General features: G+C 40.6%; 1 pseudogene; it reads left to right on the forward strand.

Annotated features, from left to right (window-relative positions):
- The first annotated feature begins 11304 nt into the window (after window positions 1–11304).
- LOC109570868 (large ribosomal subunit protein eL32-like) lies at window positions 11305–15446 on the forward strand (annotated as a pseudogene).
- The last annotated feature ends 243 nt before the right edge of the window (window positions 15447–15689 follow it).

Consider the following 15689-nt stretch of genomic DNA (forward strand, 5'->3'; position numbering starts at 1 on the left):
GTGGAGGTGATGGAATTCCAGTGGAGCTATTCCAAATCCTGAAAGATGATGCTGTGAAAGTGCTGCACTCAATATGCCAGCAAATTTGGAAAACTCAGCAGTGGCCACAGGACTGGAAAAGGTCCGTTTTCATTCCAATCCCAAAGAAAGGCAATGCCAAAGAATGCTCAAACTACCACACAATTGCACTCATCTCACATGCTAGTAAAGTAATGCTCAAAGTTCTCCAAGCCAGGCTTCAGCAATATGTGAACTGTGAACTTCCTGATGTTCAAGCTGGTTTTAGAAAAGGCAGAGGAACCAGAGATCAAATGGCCAACATCCGCTGGATCATGGAAAAAGCAAGAGAGTTCCAGAAAAACATCTATTTCTGCTTTATTGACTATGCCAAAGCCTTTGACTGTGTGCATCACAATAAACTGTGGGAAATTCTGAAATAGATGGGAGTACCAGACCACCTGATCTGCCTCATGAGAAAGCTGTATGCAGGTCAGGAAGCAACAGTGAGAACTGGACATGGAACAACAGACTGGTTCCAAATAGGAAAAGGAGTACGTCAAGGCTGTATATTGTCACCCTGCTTATTTAACTTATATGCAGAGTACATCATGAGAAACACTGGATTGGAAGAAGCACAAGCTGGAATCAAGATTGCCGGGAGAAATATCAATCACCTCAGATATGCAGATGACACCACCCTTATGGCAGAAAGTGAAGAGGAACTCAAAAGCCTCTTGATGAAAGTGAAAGAGGAGAGTGAAAAAGTTGGCTTAAAGCTCAACATTCAGAAAACGAAGATCATGGCATCTGGTCCCATCACTTCATGAGAAATAAATGGGGAAACAGTGGAAACAGTGTCAAACTTTATTTTTTGGGGCTCCAAAATCACTACAGATGGTGACTGCAGCCATGAAATTAAAAGACGCTTACTCCTTGGAAGGAAAGTTATGTCCAACCTAGATAGCATATTGAAAAGCAGAGACATTACTTTGCCAGCAAAGGTCCGTGTAGTCAAGGCTATGGTTTTTCCTGTGGTCATGTATGGATGAGAGTTGGACTGTGAAGAAGGCTGAGGGCCGAAGAATTTATGCTTTTGAACTGTGGTGTTGGAGAAGACTCTTGAGAGTCCCTTGGACTGCAAGGAGACCCCACCAGTCCATTCTGAAGGAGATCAGCCCTGGGATTTCTTTGGAAGGAATAATGCTAAAGCTGAAACTCCAGTACTTTGGCCACCTCATGTGAAGAGTTGACTTATTGGAAAAGACTCTGATGCTGGGAGGGATTGGGGGCAGGAGGAGAAGGGGACGACAGAGGATGAGGTGGCTGGGTGGCATCATGGACTCGATGGACATGAGTCTGAGTGAACTCTGGGAGATGGTGATGGACAGGGAGGCCTGGTGTGCTGTGATTCATGGGGTCGCAAGAGTTGGACATGACTGAGTGACTGAACTGAACTGAACTGAAGATAAAATTTGCCCTTTTCTCTCATATACTCCTTTGAGCATATGGGGGAAATTTTTCAGAGGCATGATGATGTGTGATACCACAACAGATTAAATGCAGAAGCAGTAAGAGAATCTGGCTATCTTCTGCTAAGCCAAACATTACAGAGATGTATAAAAATGTACAACAGAGCTGATTTTCTCACTGTTTTTTTAAAATAAATGATTATCTTTCATAAAATATGCTATTCGTGTTACCGTGTACTGGGTTTATTAATATTGTTAAGTCAATTAATAAATACTGAAAGTATCAGTTTTTGGTAAATATATATATGTGTGTATGTGCAGGCTCAGTCATGTTCAATTCTTTGTGACCCCGAGGACTGTAGCCTGCCAGGTTCCTCTGTCCATGGAATTTTCCAGGCAAGAATACTGGAGTGGGTTGCCATTTCCTCCTCCAGGGGATCTTCTCGACCCAGAGACTGAACCCTTATACCTTGGGTCTCTAACATTAGCAGGCAGATTCTTTACCACTGAATTACCCAGGAAGCCCAAGTATGTATGTATGTACACACACACACACACATACACACACACACACACACACACACACACACACACACACTCATGTAAAGGCTTCCCTGGTGGCTCAGATGGTAAAGAATCTGCCTGCAAGGCAGGAGAACTGAGTTCAATCCCTGGATCAGGAAGATCCTCTGGAGAAGGGAATGGCTACCCACTTCAGTATTCTTGTCTGGAAAATCTCATGGACAGAGGAGCCTGGTGGGCTACAGTCCATGGGGTCACAAAGAGATGGACATGACTGAGTAACTAACACTTCCACTCATATGTGTAAATATATATTGGCATATAAATTTACCAAAAGCTACGTTTAGTATATGATCAATGTGAAGAAAAGTTCTTAGAGGTCTTCAATACTTTTTAATAGTATGAGAGGGTCTTGAGATCAAAATGCCTGAAGTCACTGAATTAGAATAATACTCTTGGATTCTTCTTTGGCCTCACTCCTCTCTAGGAGACAACAGCGACTTAATTGAAGAGTTTGGGAGAAGAACTGGGCAGGGAGGGCTCAGCCCTTTCCTCTCACTTTTCCTTTACACGATCCTCAGTTCTTACACATAAGATTTGCCTGTCTGTAATAGAGCATGTGTTCCTATCACCCTCTGATGGTGGTCACCTTAGGGCCTGTGGCACTGTCCTGTGATGAGACTTGAATTGGCCCGTCATGGCTTATGATTCTGATTGGATAAGTGTGTCTAGTCCAGGAGTGGAATCAGAACATTTGTCTAATTCAGGCATAATAAGCCATGTTTTTTAAGAAGTGCTTTGTTTGTAATAAACATTTAACATTTAAAAAAGTTTTAATTTTTGTGATGATTTTAGATGTACAGGCAAGTTGCAGAAATAGTACAGTGTTCTTAGATTCTTTTTGCCCAGTTTCCGCTAAAATCAGTGTTTTATGTAACCACAGCACAGAGATAGAAAGCCGAGATAGATCATAATATACTACAATGAACTAACCCACAGACCTTTTGAATTTCATCAGTTTTCCCATAAATCTTTTTTCTGGTCCAGGAGCCAATCCTGGGTTTCACATTAAACTTGACATTTTGATCTCCTGCTGCCCTGTTCCTGCATCTGTGTCTTATACAACACAGATGTAAAATACTGTATGCTCAGTCGTGTCCAACTCTTTGTGACCCCATGGACTGTAGCCTGCCAGGCTCCTCTGTCCATGGGATTCTCCAGGCAAGAATACTGGAGTGGGTTGCCCTTCCCTCCTCCAGGGGATCTTCCCAACCCAGGGATTGAGCCCATTTCTCCTGTATCTCCTGCACTGGCAGGTGGATTCTTTACCACTAGCGCCACCTGGGAAGCCCACATCTGTGTCTTAACCAGTTGTACATTCAGCTGAGAAAAAGAGAGGTGTTATTTGTCAGCCTTGTCTCTCAGCACTTCCAAATGTTGAATCTTTCTAGAATTCTGTGGTATGAAGGGATTAGTTCTTATTTTCTTCCCCCTATTCCCCACTGTGGTATTTTCTGCCTTCTCCCTTTGACTATTCAGTTGCCTCAAGTCCACATCTTTTCCAGCTTCCAGAACTTTGTTGCTACTTTTCTTCTGCTCCTTTCTGCCGTCCTGTTTCCTCTGGTTTGCCTTTTGAGTGACTTGTACTCTCTCCCACAATCTAGAGTCAGTTGCTAAGCCCCACTCGTACTCTGAGAACTTGGGAGTGAATATATTTTTATTCCCTTAATGTTATTATGGGGGCTTCCCAGGTGGCACAGTGGTAAAGAATCTGCTTGTCAATGCAGGAGATGCAGGAGATGTGGGTTCGATTCCTGGGTCAGGAAGATCCCTTGGAGTGAGAAATGGCCACCCACTCCAGTATTCTTACCTGGAGAATCCCATGGACAGAGGAGCCTGGTGGGAATCAGCTACACTTGAATGACTGAGCACACACACAATGTTATAATTAGTTGGATTTTAGTAAGAATCAGCAATAAATAAAAGGTTTAATCTTCTTGTTTGATTAGAAATCTGACCCTGATATGTAAGCCCCGATTTGTACATTATTTTTCTTTTCAGTTGAAAACCTCATTGAAATACCTTTAATGACTTATATACTTAAAGCTTTATAGTCACTTTTAAGGCAGACAAAACTATGGGAAAATTAGGGGAAAATTGGGTAACTTTAAAACTAATTTTAGATTTATTTATTTATTGTAAACAAACACTTGTAGTCCATGATTAGAATGCTTTTTGTAGTTTACCTTGAATTTCTTAGCTTGGACTCAAAAGCCGTGCCCAGACATGGGTTTTTATCCTTTAGGCTTGGCTGGCATCATGGCGCCTCCAGCTACTCACTGATCAGAAATCACTGTAGTCTCTCCTAGTCTCCTCCTCCTTCACTTTCTAAAAAGGAAGAATTGCTGGAAGGAGCAAACACTATCTTATCTCTGGTTCCCAGCTCTCAACTTTCTCCTATCATTTTCTCACACTCAGCTGAAAGGGAAGAGTGAGATTATGGCTGTGTTATACTTTTCAGTAAAGTATTTTGCTATTCTTAATTACTTTTTCTTTAATTTGAAAGAAATCAGGTTTGTTTCAGTTTATAGCAGTTGTAAGAAGAGTAAAATATTATCTTCCCATCTTTTGTATTAACAATTTACCTTGATATAGCCATTCCTTGTCTTTATACCTTTGCTGATTATTTTATCTACTGTTTATTTATTATTGAGGCATAGTTTATTTATAGAATTGTACAAATTTTAGGTATAAAAGATAGTGATTCATACTTTTTAAAGTTTATACTCTATTTGTAATTATTATAAAATATTGGCTATATTCCCTATGCTGTACAATATATCCTTGTACCTTATTTATTTTATACATAGTAGTTTGTATCTCTTAATCCCCTATCCCAATCCTGCCAGCCCCTCCTTTTTTTAACCACTGGAGAGTTTGTTTCTTTCTTGCTGTATTTACTAGTTTGTTGTATTTTTAGATTCCACATATTAGTGATACATATAGTATTTGTCTTTCTCTGTCTGACTTATTTCAATGAGCATAATACCTTCCAAGTTCAACCATGTTGCTGTAAATGGTAAAGTTTCATTCTTTTTTATGGCTGAGTAATATTCTGTTTTATGTATGTAAATGGTAAAGTTTCATTCTTTTGAATGGCTGGGTAATACTCCATTGTATGTATGTATGAAAATATGTACCGTATTTTCTTTATCCAGTCATCTGCCAATGGACACTTAGTTGCTTCTGTATCTTGGCTATTGTCAGTAATGCTGCTGTGAACACTGGGGTACAGGTATTTTTATATTAATAAACAGTGTGCTTCATTATTTATTATATATTCAAAAATTGCATCCATTACTTCCTCTTGGGATGGAATGAGGATAGAGAAAGGAATGTAGGGGACAGTTTCCTTGACTGTGATGCTTTGTTTATTAGAAGATTAAGGTCTGGAGCACATAGGACAAAATATTTAATGTGTATCTTGGGTGGTGGAGATGGGTATTTATAGTGCTGTTTTTACTCTTTGGCATTAAAATTTTTTTTGCAAATTCATAACCCTTTTTTAAAGTTGTGTATAGCTTGATTTTTACTAGGAATCATAATGACTCATTACATGATCTTCTCTCATTGGAGAATGAATCACTTTCTGTAAGTGAAAGGATTCTAGCCCATTGAAACTTAATTTTTAGGTGTGTAAACATTATTTTCCAGGTCACATCTACCTTGGTAAAACTTGGGATGGTAGAAACAATTACAAAGCAGTATTTCTATATATTTGTTCTCACTTGGTCTTCAGAAATTTCAGCATCCTCAAATTTGGTGAAATGGTCTGTGTGTGGTAAGTTCTTTTAGTCATGTCTAACTCTTTGTGACCCCGTGGACTGTAGCCCACCAGGCTCCTCTGTCCATGGGATTCTCCTGGCAAGAATACTGGAGCGGGGTGCCATTTTCCTCCTCCAGAGGTCTCTGAGAATTATCTATAAAATCGAAGCATAATAATAACATTAGAATATATGCAAATCAGGACTCAAATATAAATATTGCTCAAATCCAGAAGCAGGAAGTGCAATACAAAACTGCTTCTTTTAGCATGTCAAGAAGTTATGAATTAAGTTGAATTAATACATTATAAGAAAAAACAAGTCAGAAAAGCAAGTAGATGATCAATAATGGAAGTCTGCAAAGTTATGGAAGTTGACTTGCCCTAACATCCCAGCTGTGCCCAAGAGAAGTTCTCCTGGCCTGTGGACTTCATCTCTCTGGGGACAAGAACAGCTTTTTTGAAGTGACACAGCTGAAAGTCCCCACATAGAACAATCAATCCCATTAAACATCAGGACTTAAAGACAAGAGGTGCTGATTTTAATTCTATGATCACTAAGTTAACAGTGTACAACTCGAGGTCCCTTTGGCAGTTAAATTTCTTGCTTTAAAGACATTGTTCACATTTAGATTTATATACTAGTCATTTGTATGCAGGGTTAATTTGAGTGTATCCAATGAAGAATGATCTGCTTACTCTGTGATTATGAAAAAGATCAATTAGTTGAGCTTGTAAATTTGAGAGAAAGGATTCTGGAGAAGTATGAATTCACTGAAGTACCAACATGAAGATTCTTGGTAGCAGACTCTCATCTTGTCCCCACCCTACCAAGACAGATAGCCCACAACAAAAGTAATGCAGTTACCTTAGAACATTTAGAATACAGAAAAAAATCAGTCACAATTTCACCAGTGTTACAGTTTTGATGTCATTGTTACTTTTGAGGTGTTTACATGTAATCCTGGTGCGTGGTTATATATATAGTATATATATACAATGTTGTATATATATATATACGTATAACTGAGGTCCTGAATTTTTTTTCCAAAATGGTAACTTATTTTTTATTGAAGTATAATTGAAGTATAGTTGATTTACAATGTTGTGTTAATTTCTGCTCTATATTAAAGTGATTCAGTTATACACATAAATACATTCTTTTAAAATATTCTTTTCCATTATAATTTATCATAGGATATTTATTAATAATATAGTTCTCTGTGCTACACAGTAGGACCTTGTTGTTTATCCATTGCATGTATAGTAGCTTAAGTCTGCTAACCTAAGCTTGTACTCCGTCTCTGCCCAAGCCCTTCCCCACTGGCAACCACAGATCTGTTCTCTATATCCGTGACGCTTTCTGTTTCATAGATAGATCCATTTGTGCCACATTTTAGATTCCACATATAAGTGATATCGTATGGCGTTTGTCTTTCTCTTTCTGACTTATTTACTTAGCATGATAATCTCTGGTTGCATCCGTGTTGTTGTAAATGTCATAATTTTGTTCTTTTTTATGGTTGAGTAGTATTCCATTGTAATGGCAACCCACTCCAGTGTTCTTGCCTGGAGAATCGCGGGGCCGGGGGAGCCTGGTGGGCTGCCGTCTCTGGGGTCGCACAGAGTCGGACACGACTGAAGCGACTTAGCAGCAGCAGCAGCAGCAGCATTCCATTGCAAATATGTACACATCTTCTTTATCAGTTTGTCTATCAGTGGACATCTAGGTTGTTTACATGTCTTGGTTATTGTGAATAGTGCTGATATGAACATAGGGGTTGCATGTATCTTTTTAGAGTTTTGTCTGTATGTATGCCCAGGAGTGGGATTGCTGGATCATATGGTAATTCTCTTTTTAGTTTTCCGAGAAACTTCCATACTGTTTTCCATGTTGGTTGCACCCATTTATATTCTCACCAACAGTGTAAGAGGGTTTCCTTTTCTCCACATCCTTTCCAGCCATTGTTGCTTGTACTCATGTTGTACTCATTGTTGCTTTTTACTCATGGCCATTCTGACCAATGTGAGGTGATATTTCACTGTAGTTTTGATTTGCATTTCTCTAATAATTAGTGATGTTGAGCATCTTTTTTATGTGCCTATTGGCCATTTGTATTTCTTCTTTAGAGAAATGTCTACTTAGGTCCTCTGCCCATTTTTTGATCAGGTTGTTTATTTTTTTGTTGTTGAGTTGTATGAGCTGTTTGTATATTTTGGAAATTAAGCCCTTGTTTGTTGCATTGTTGGCAAATATTTTCTTGCATTTTGTAGGTTGTCTTTCTATTTATGGTTTCTTTTCCTATACAAAAGCTTGTAACTTTGATTAGGTCCCATTTGTTTATTTTTGTCATTGTTTCTATTGCCTTGGGAGCCTGACCTAAGAAAACATTGGTACAATTTATGTCAGAGAATGTTTTGCCTATAATCTCTTCTATAGGTCCTGAATTTTTAATGAAATGTTGCTTTTTCTGTATACAGTCATTTCATAAATGTTTATTGAATTGATATTATATTCTAGGTATTGCTTAGGTGCTGGGTGGATAAAAGCTTTTGCCTTCAAGGAATGTACCTTCTGAAATGAGGGAGAGAAAATAAACAAAGGAAACATTGGACAAGTGGCATGTCTGATGGCGATCAATGACATGAAGAGCGAGTAAAGCAGTGGAAGGAAGGAGAGAGTGATGGATGTGCTCCAGGAAAGGGTGTCAGGGAAGACTTCTCAGAGGAATAAAGGTCTGACTCAACTCTCAAGAGAATACATTATTAAATGAAAAGAGGGAAGATCTAGAGTGAGTTAGATTTGGGATTACTGATGTGTATTACTAAAGACCAATTTATTTCTTCAGACTTAGGAGTGGGTTAGATATATTACGGCTATTAATTATTTATCAGCTCTGACATTTTAGAATATTGGACATATGTATTATCTCAAAATACAGGCATGTATATTTGTATGCACACTCATTGGACTAGAAGGGAAAGAGTAATGTGTAAGTGTGAATGCTTCCATGTAAGAAAGATTCACTGGACCCTCCTGAAAGATTCCAGATCTTTCAAGAATCTTACTCTCTCTCTGTATATTAAATACTCAAGTAAAGGAACCGGTTTTCGTGCCCTGAATTACTAGATATAATCACACTCCTCCTAAGACTTTCCTATCCATTATAGAATCTTCACTTTGTATTCCCCAAATTAGAGTCTAGGCTCATGTCCTTGATAAAGTTTTCACAGTAGTTGACAGCCATCTGAATCAAATTTATTATGAGGTGATTTTTGACTGTCCTATTTCCAGCTAATCTCTAGTTCACCTAATCAATGCTTATCAAGCTCATATTATGTGCCAGCTATTAAGGAGTTGAGGCCAGAGATGGAAGATATAATCCGTATCCTGACAGAGCTCTAGCAGCGGAAACAATCAGCATGGCAGGACAGGTGCTGTGATGGAAGCAGTGCAAGCCGTGGAGAACAAGAGGCCTGGGTAGGCAGCCTGTGAGGCCTCTAGAGCCCTCATTTTAAAAGGAGACACGATATCAAGGGCACGTGCCATAATTTAGTTAGCAATTCCCTTATTTTTTTTGTGCCTGATGATTGCTTCTAATTTTTCATTCATATAGGTTAGAAGCAATTTCACTTCTAGATATGTGCACCAAAGAATTAAAAGCAGGTACTCAGACAGATACTTGTACACCAGCATTCACAGTAGCATTGTTTGCAATAACCAAAAGATGGAAACAATAAAAATGCCCAAGAATGAATAAATGGATTAACAAAATGTGACATATATATGATATGTATTATATGCATTTTGATGCTGGATACAGTATGAATAAACCTGAAATATTATGCTAAATAAAATAAGCTGGACACAAAAGGATAAATATGATTCCACTTATGTAAAGTACATCAGTGCAGTTCACTTCAGTCACTCAGTCGTGTCCGACTCTTTGCGACCCCATGAAGCGCAGCACACCAGGCCTCCCTGTCCATCAACTCCCAGAATTCACCCAGACTCATGTCCATCGAGTCAGTGATGCCATCCAGCCATCTCATCATCTGTCGTCCCCTTCTCTTCCTGCCCACAATCCCTCCCAGCATCAGAGTCTTTTCCAATGAGTCAATTCTTCACATGAAGTGGCCAAAGTACTGGAGTTTCAGCTTTAGCATCATTCCTTCCAAAGAAATCCTAGGGCTGATCTCCTTCAGAATGGACTGGTTGGATCTCCTTGCAGTCCAAGGGACTCTCAAGAGTCTTCTCCAACACCACAGTTCAAAGGCATCAATTCTTCGGCACTCAGCCTTCTTCACAGTCCAACTCTCACATCCATACATGACCACAGGAAAAACCATAGCCTTGACTAGAGACAGAAAATAGAATAGTGGTTACCAGGAGCTAACCACTCTTGAGGAGAAGGGAATGGGGAGTTATTGTTTAATGGGTACAGAGCTTATGTTGAGAATGATGAAAAAGTCCTGGATATGAATAGTGGTAATGGTTGCACGACAGTGCGAATTTTCTTAATGCCACTGACTGTGCACCTAAAATTAAAGTATATATATATCTTTAATCACAGGTTAAAAAAAAATAAGCTAAGATGGTATTCCAGTGTGTATAGGAAATACATATATCCTAATATGTAATACAGATTTCCCAGAATTTGGATTATTTCCTTATTTTAGACCTTAGAAGAAATCTTCCTAGATCAGAGCTTATGGCATTTAATAAATGTCACCAAATTGTTTTGTGAAAACAACTGTGTAGGTTTACAGCTCTCCCAGGTGCAGTGCTGATGTCATTATTCATGTGCCAGCCTGCATCCCTGCTAAAAGGGAATAAAATTGTTTTGAAAATTCACCAGTGAAGGACTAAGCCTTGAGTTAGAATCCAGATTAAATTATGAATTAAAAAAACAGTGCTTTGTTTTAATATGCACTTCTTTATTAGTGAGGTGTGGTGCTGGAGAAGACTCTGGAGAATCCCTTGGACTGCAAGGAGATCCAACCAGTCCATCCTAAAGGAGATCAGTCCTGGGTGTTCATTGGTAGGACTAATGTTGAAGCTGAAACACCAATACTTTGGCCACCTGATGCGAAGAGCTGACTCATTTGAAAAGATCCTGATGCTGGGAAAGATTGAGAGCAGGAGGAGAAGGGGATGACAGAGGATGAGATGGTTGGATGGCATCACCAACTTGATGGACATGAGTTTGAGTGAACTCCGGGAGTTGGTGATGGACAGGGAGTCCTGGCGTGCTGTGGTCCATGGGGTCGCAAAGAGTGAGACACGACGAGGGACTGAACTGAACTGAACTCTCTTGGTATTTTTTATTTTAACTGGATGTATTTCCTATTGTGTGTTCTCTGGTTTCTTAGAGTATTTTAAAATTCATTTCTCACTTTAAGACAGCTTAGCAAAACACACACACAAAAACAGGGTGTTTTAAAAGTGAGAAAATTGGAGCAGAGGGAAACTAATGGTAGAAAAATAAAATGAAGACAAGGTAAGTTATTAAATATGGAGTTTACCGGGGGATCTGACTAGAGGAAGGCAACTCATTTGTCACTGACTTTTCTGGAAGCTAATGGAAAGAAAGAGAAACAAGATCCATAGCTTGATGAGTTCAGCCAATACTTGCTTGGTTAACATCACATTGATTCCTGGTATAGATTCTGAAACAGATTCTTCCTGTAGGTTCATATACTAGACTGCATTGAAAAATCATAGGAGCTGTATTTTCCAACCCACCTGATTTTGCAAAACCTCTTCACTGCCACTCAAGAGGTGGAGTCTCTTTCCCCCTCTCCTTCAGCCTGGGCTGGCTTGGAACTGCTGGCCTGGATTAACAGAACCTGGCAGAAGTAAGGCTGTATGACTTCTGAGGCAAGACAGTGAAGGGCAACCCGATTCCCACCTGGCTCTTTTTCTTGGGAGAGATGTCTGGGAAGCCTGGAGCCCACATATGAAAAGTCTGGGCACCTTAAAGTTGCCATAATGTAAAGACCACGTGATGGAGATAAAGAGATGCATCCAATCAGTGATTGGAGCTGAGTGGGAGGAGATGAGCCATCCCTGCTGAGCACTGCTGAGGTTGCAGATTCATGAGCCAAAATAAGTTTTTTCTTTTTAGATATTTTTGGTGTGGACCATTTTTAAAATCTTCACTGAATTTGTTGCAATATTGTTTCTGTTTTGTTTTTTTGGTCCAGAGGCTGTGGAGCTTAGCTCCCTGCAGGATTGAACCTGCACCCCCTGCATTGGAAGTGCAGAGTCTTAACCACTGGACCTCCAGGGAAGTCCCTCAAATAAGTTTTATTTGTTGCTTTAACCTGGTGTGTTTTACGGTGGTTTGTTATGTAGTAGTAAGTAACTGGGAAAGTTTATTTAAAGGAAATATAAAACTCTAGCAACTTCTCTTCCTTGGCTGATGCCTGTGAAGTTGGCAGCCATCTCCAACTCCGCATCTTGGCTGCTCTCAGACCCTTCATGAAGTCCAATGATCATCAAAAAGAGGGCCACAAAGTTCATCTGACACCTGTCAGACCGATATGTGCACATTTAAGCAGAACTGGAGGAAACCAAGAGGCATTGACAATGGGGTGCGCAGGAGATTCAGTGGCCGGATCGTGATGCCCAACATCAGTTACCTGAGCAGCTAGAAAATAAAGCACATGCTGCCCAGCAGCTTCCACAAGTTCCTGGTCCATAACATCAAGGAGCTTCAAGTGCTATTGATGTGCAACGCATGTCGCTGCGCTGAGACTGCTCACAGCGTCTTCTCCAAGACCCACGAAGCCACTGTGGAAAGGGCAGCCCAGCTGTCCACTGGAGTCACAATCCCAGCGCCAGACTGTGCAGCTAAGAAAATGAATAGACAGCTCCTTTGCACATTTTGTTTGTGTTAATAAAACTGTAAAACTCAGACAAAACAATAACAAACAAAACAAAACAAAAAATTCAGCGGCAGTGTTTTACAGCATCAGTGGGCCAAACACATATGGGGTTGAGCTGTCGGGCTCTGTACAGGCTGAAGCTGGGAGCTCCAGCGCCCATCAGTGAAACAGTTATACTGGCTTTGGAAACAAAGCAGTTTGAATGCCTTTGAACCTTGCTGCACATTTTTGGAAACCATGTCACTCTTGTTAACAGTATACTTATAGTGTGTTCCGCTCATAAATAATCTTTAATACAAATATTCAGAGCCTCTTCTTAAAGACCATTTAACACTCAAAGAGAACACCTTAAGTAAAACAAACAGCTTCCTGGTAGAGGATTATATTTATTTGATGGCAAACTATAGGATATTCTAGACTCTTTTTTTTTTTTTTTTGATGACGAATTCAGGTGAACCAGAAAGAGATTCCAGATACCTGCTAAGAGCTCAAACCAAATGTGCGTAATTGGGATCTATTGTTGGAAAGATAGTGAACTTTTTGGGAGGTCTGATTCTTTCTCCTCCCTCTGATGAATGTCACTGTTGCTGCTGCTGCTGCTAAGTCGCTTCAGTCATGTCTGACTCTGTGCGACCCCATAGACAGCAGCCCACCAGGCTCCCCCGTCCCTGGGATTCTCCAGGCAAGAACACTGGAGTGGGTTGCCATTTCCTTCTCCAGTGCATTAAAGTGAAAAGTGTAAGTGAAGTTGCTGTCGTGTCCGACTCTTAGTGACCCCATGGACTGCAGCCTACCAGGCTCCTCCATTCATGGGATTCTCCAGGCAAGAGCACTGGAGTGGGGTGCCAGCTGTTAAGCTCCTATAATTGGCAAGCTCTCCATGGAGAGGATCCAACAGAGGGCAAGAAAGTCTGGGTTTACCCAGGAAAATTGTGACTGTCTGAAGCTTTACATGGGATCTTCGCCTCCATGTCCTATTTACTGGTCTTCCAAAATTTCTATTGGATGGCAAATTCCTTTAGGAAAAGGGGCAAGTTTTATTATAGCTGTGGAAGCTGGCAGAGAACCAGGATGGATATAACAGTCAGTTATCTTGTTAAGGATGTGAGAATAGCCTCGGGGTCTAGAGAGGCTGGATCTAAATCCTGCTGGTGCTACTCACTAGCCGAATGACTTCAGGCAACCTAGCCTCTCAGTGCCCCAGTTTTCTCCTCTATAGGAGTGCTCATAAGGGAGCAAGGGTTAAATGATTTAGAAGTCTCTTGAATAGTCTGTGAACAGTGACTGCAGCCATGAAATTAAAAGATGCTTGCTCTTTGGTAGAAAAGTTTTAACAAACCTAGACAGCATACTAAAAAGCAGAGACCTCCCTTTGCTGACAAAGGTCAGTATAGTAAAAACTAGGGTTTTTCCAGTAGTCATGTATGGATGTGAGAGTTGGACCATAAAGAAAACTGAGCACTGAAGAATTGATGCTTTGGAACTGTGATGCTGGAAAACACTTATGACAGTCCCTTGGACAGCAAGGAGATCAAACTAGTGAATCCTAAAGGAAATCAACCCTGAATATTCATTGGAAGAACTGATGCTGAAGCTGAAGCTCCAATACTTTGGCCACCAATGAGTAAAGAGCCAACTCATTGGAAAAGACTCTGATGCTGGGAAAGACTGAGGGCAAGAGGAGAAGGGGGCGACAGAGGATGAGAGTTTGAGCAAACTCCAGGAGATAGTGAAGGACAGGGAAGCTGGCGTGTTGCAGTTCATGGGGTCACAAAGAGTTGGACACAACTTAGCGGCTGAACAAGAATAATGTGTGGCATAGAAGTGCTAAGTGTCAGCTGCTGCCGCTACTACTGCTACCTCATTAATTTTTTATTGGAGTATAATTGCTTTAAACGTTGTGTTAGTTTGTGCTGTACAACAATGTGAATCGGCTGTATGTATACATATATCCTCTCCCTCTTGATCGTCCCCCTCCCCGTCTTACCTGTCTAGGTCATCACAGAACACTGAACTGAGTTCCCTCTGCTACACAACAACTCCCCACTAGTGATCTATTTGACACGATACTACTGCTACTTCTGTTACTACTACACATTAGTAATGGACACTCAGGGAAGCTTGCTAAGTTTACATGCTTTGATCCCCTCTGTTCAGCTTTCATCTTCTACCTCTTGAGTCTTCTGCTCATCCCAGGCTGTGGGTGCTGTGACTGCTGCCTCACCCTCGGTGACCAGGTCAGCCAGTTTGCCCTGGCAGTTTCACCACCAAGAATTCATAATCACACACCTCCAGGCCACCCTCCCAGCTGCCAGTCAGTCCCACCCCATCCTGACCGCATTTATCTGAACCCTCCATCAGTTTAGAGATACGCACTGAAAAACGCATTGTGTTTCTATCATGACTCCTATCCATAAATAGTTACTGTGTTTATTTAGCTCTATGTCTTTTTCCTATGGTTGTAGTAAAACTATTTGGTGGAAAGAGTTGTTTTTTTGTTGTGTTGTATGTGGTGAACGTTATGTTTGTCTTTTGAAGATTTGCGTTGTGAGCTCTTGACATAATCTCTCTCTCTCTTGTGGATTTAGGATCTTTTGGTGGAGATGTTTGTGTTAAGTCGATTCAGTCATGTTCAACTCTGCGACCCCCGATCCCAGGCTCCTCTGTCCATGGTATTCTCCAGGCAAGAATACTGGAGTGGGTAGCCATTTCCTTCTTCAGGGGGTCTTCCTCACCCAGGGACTAGACCTGTGTCTCCTGCTTTGGCAGGCGGGTTCTTTACTGCTAGCACCACCTGGGAAGGTGGAGATGAGCAGAGTGTAAAGTTTAACCCCTGTGGTTGAGTTTTTGTCAGCAGTTTTGTGCAGACAGCTTAACACTAACTTGGTTTGCTCTCTGGTCTCCATTGTGTACTAAACAGAGCAATGGCTTGGGTGTCAGAAGACCTTGATTGATGCTTCAATCCCTTGGACAATTCATTTCAA

This window comes from Bos indicus, chromosome 17, assembly GCF_029378745.1.
Source record: "Bos indicus isolate NIAB-ARS_2022 breed Sahiwal x Tharparkar chromosome 17, NIAB-ARS_B.indTharparkar_mat_pri_1.0, whole genome shotgun sequence".
In the NCBI taxonomy this organism is placed as follows: Eukaryota; Metazoa; Chordata; class Mammalia; order Artiodactyla; family Bovidae; genus Bos; species Bos indicus.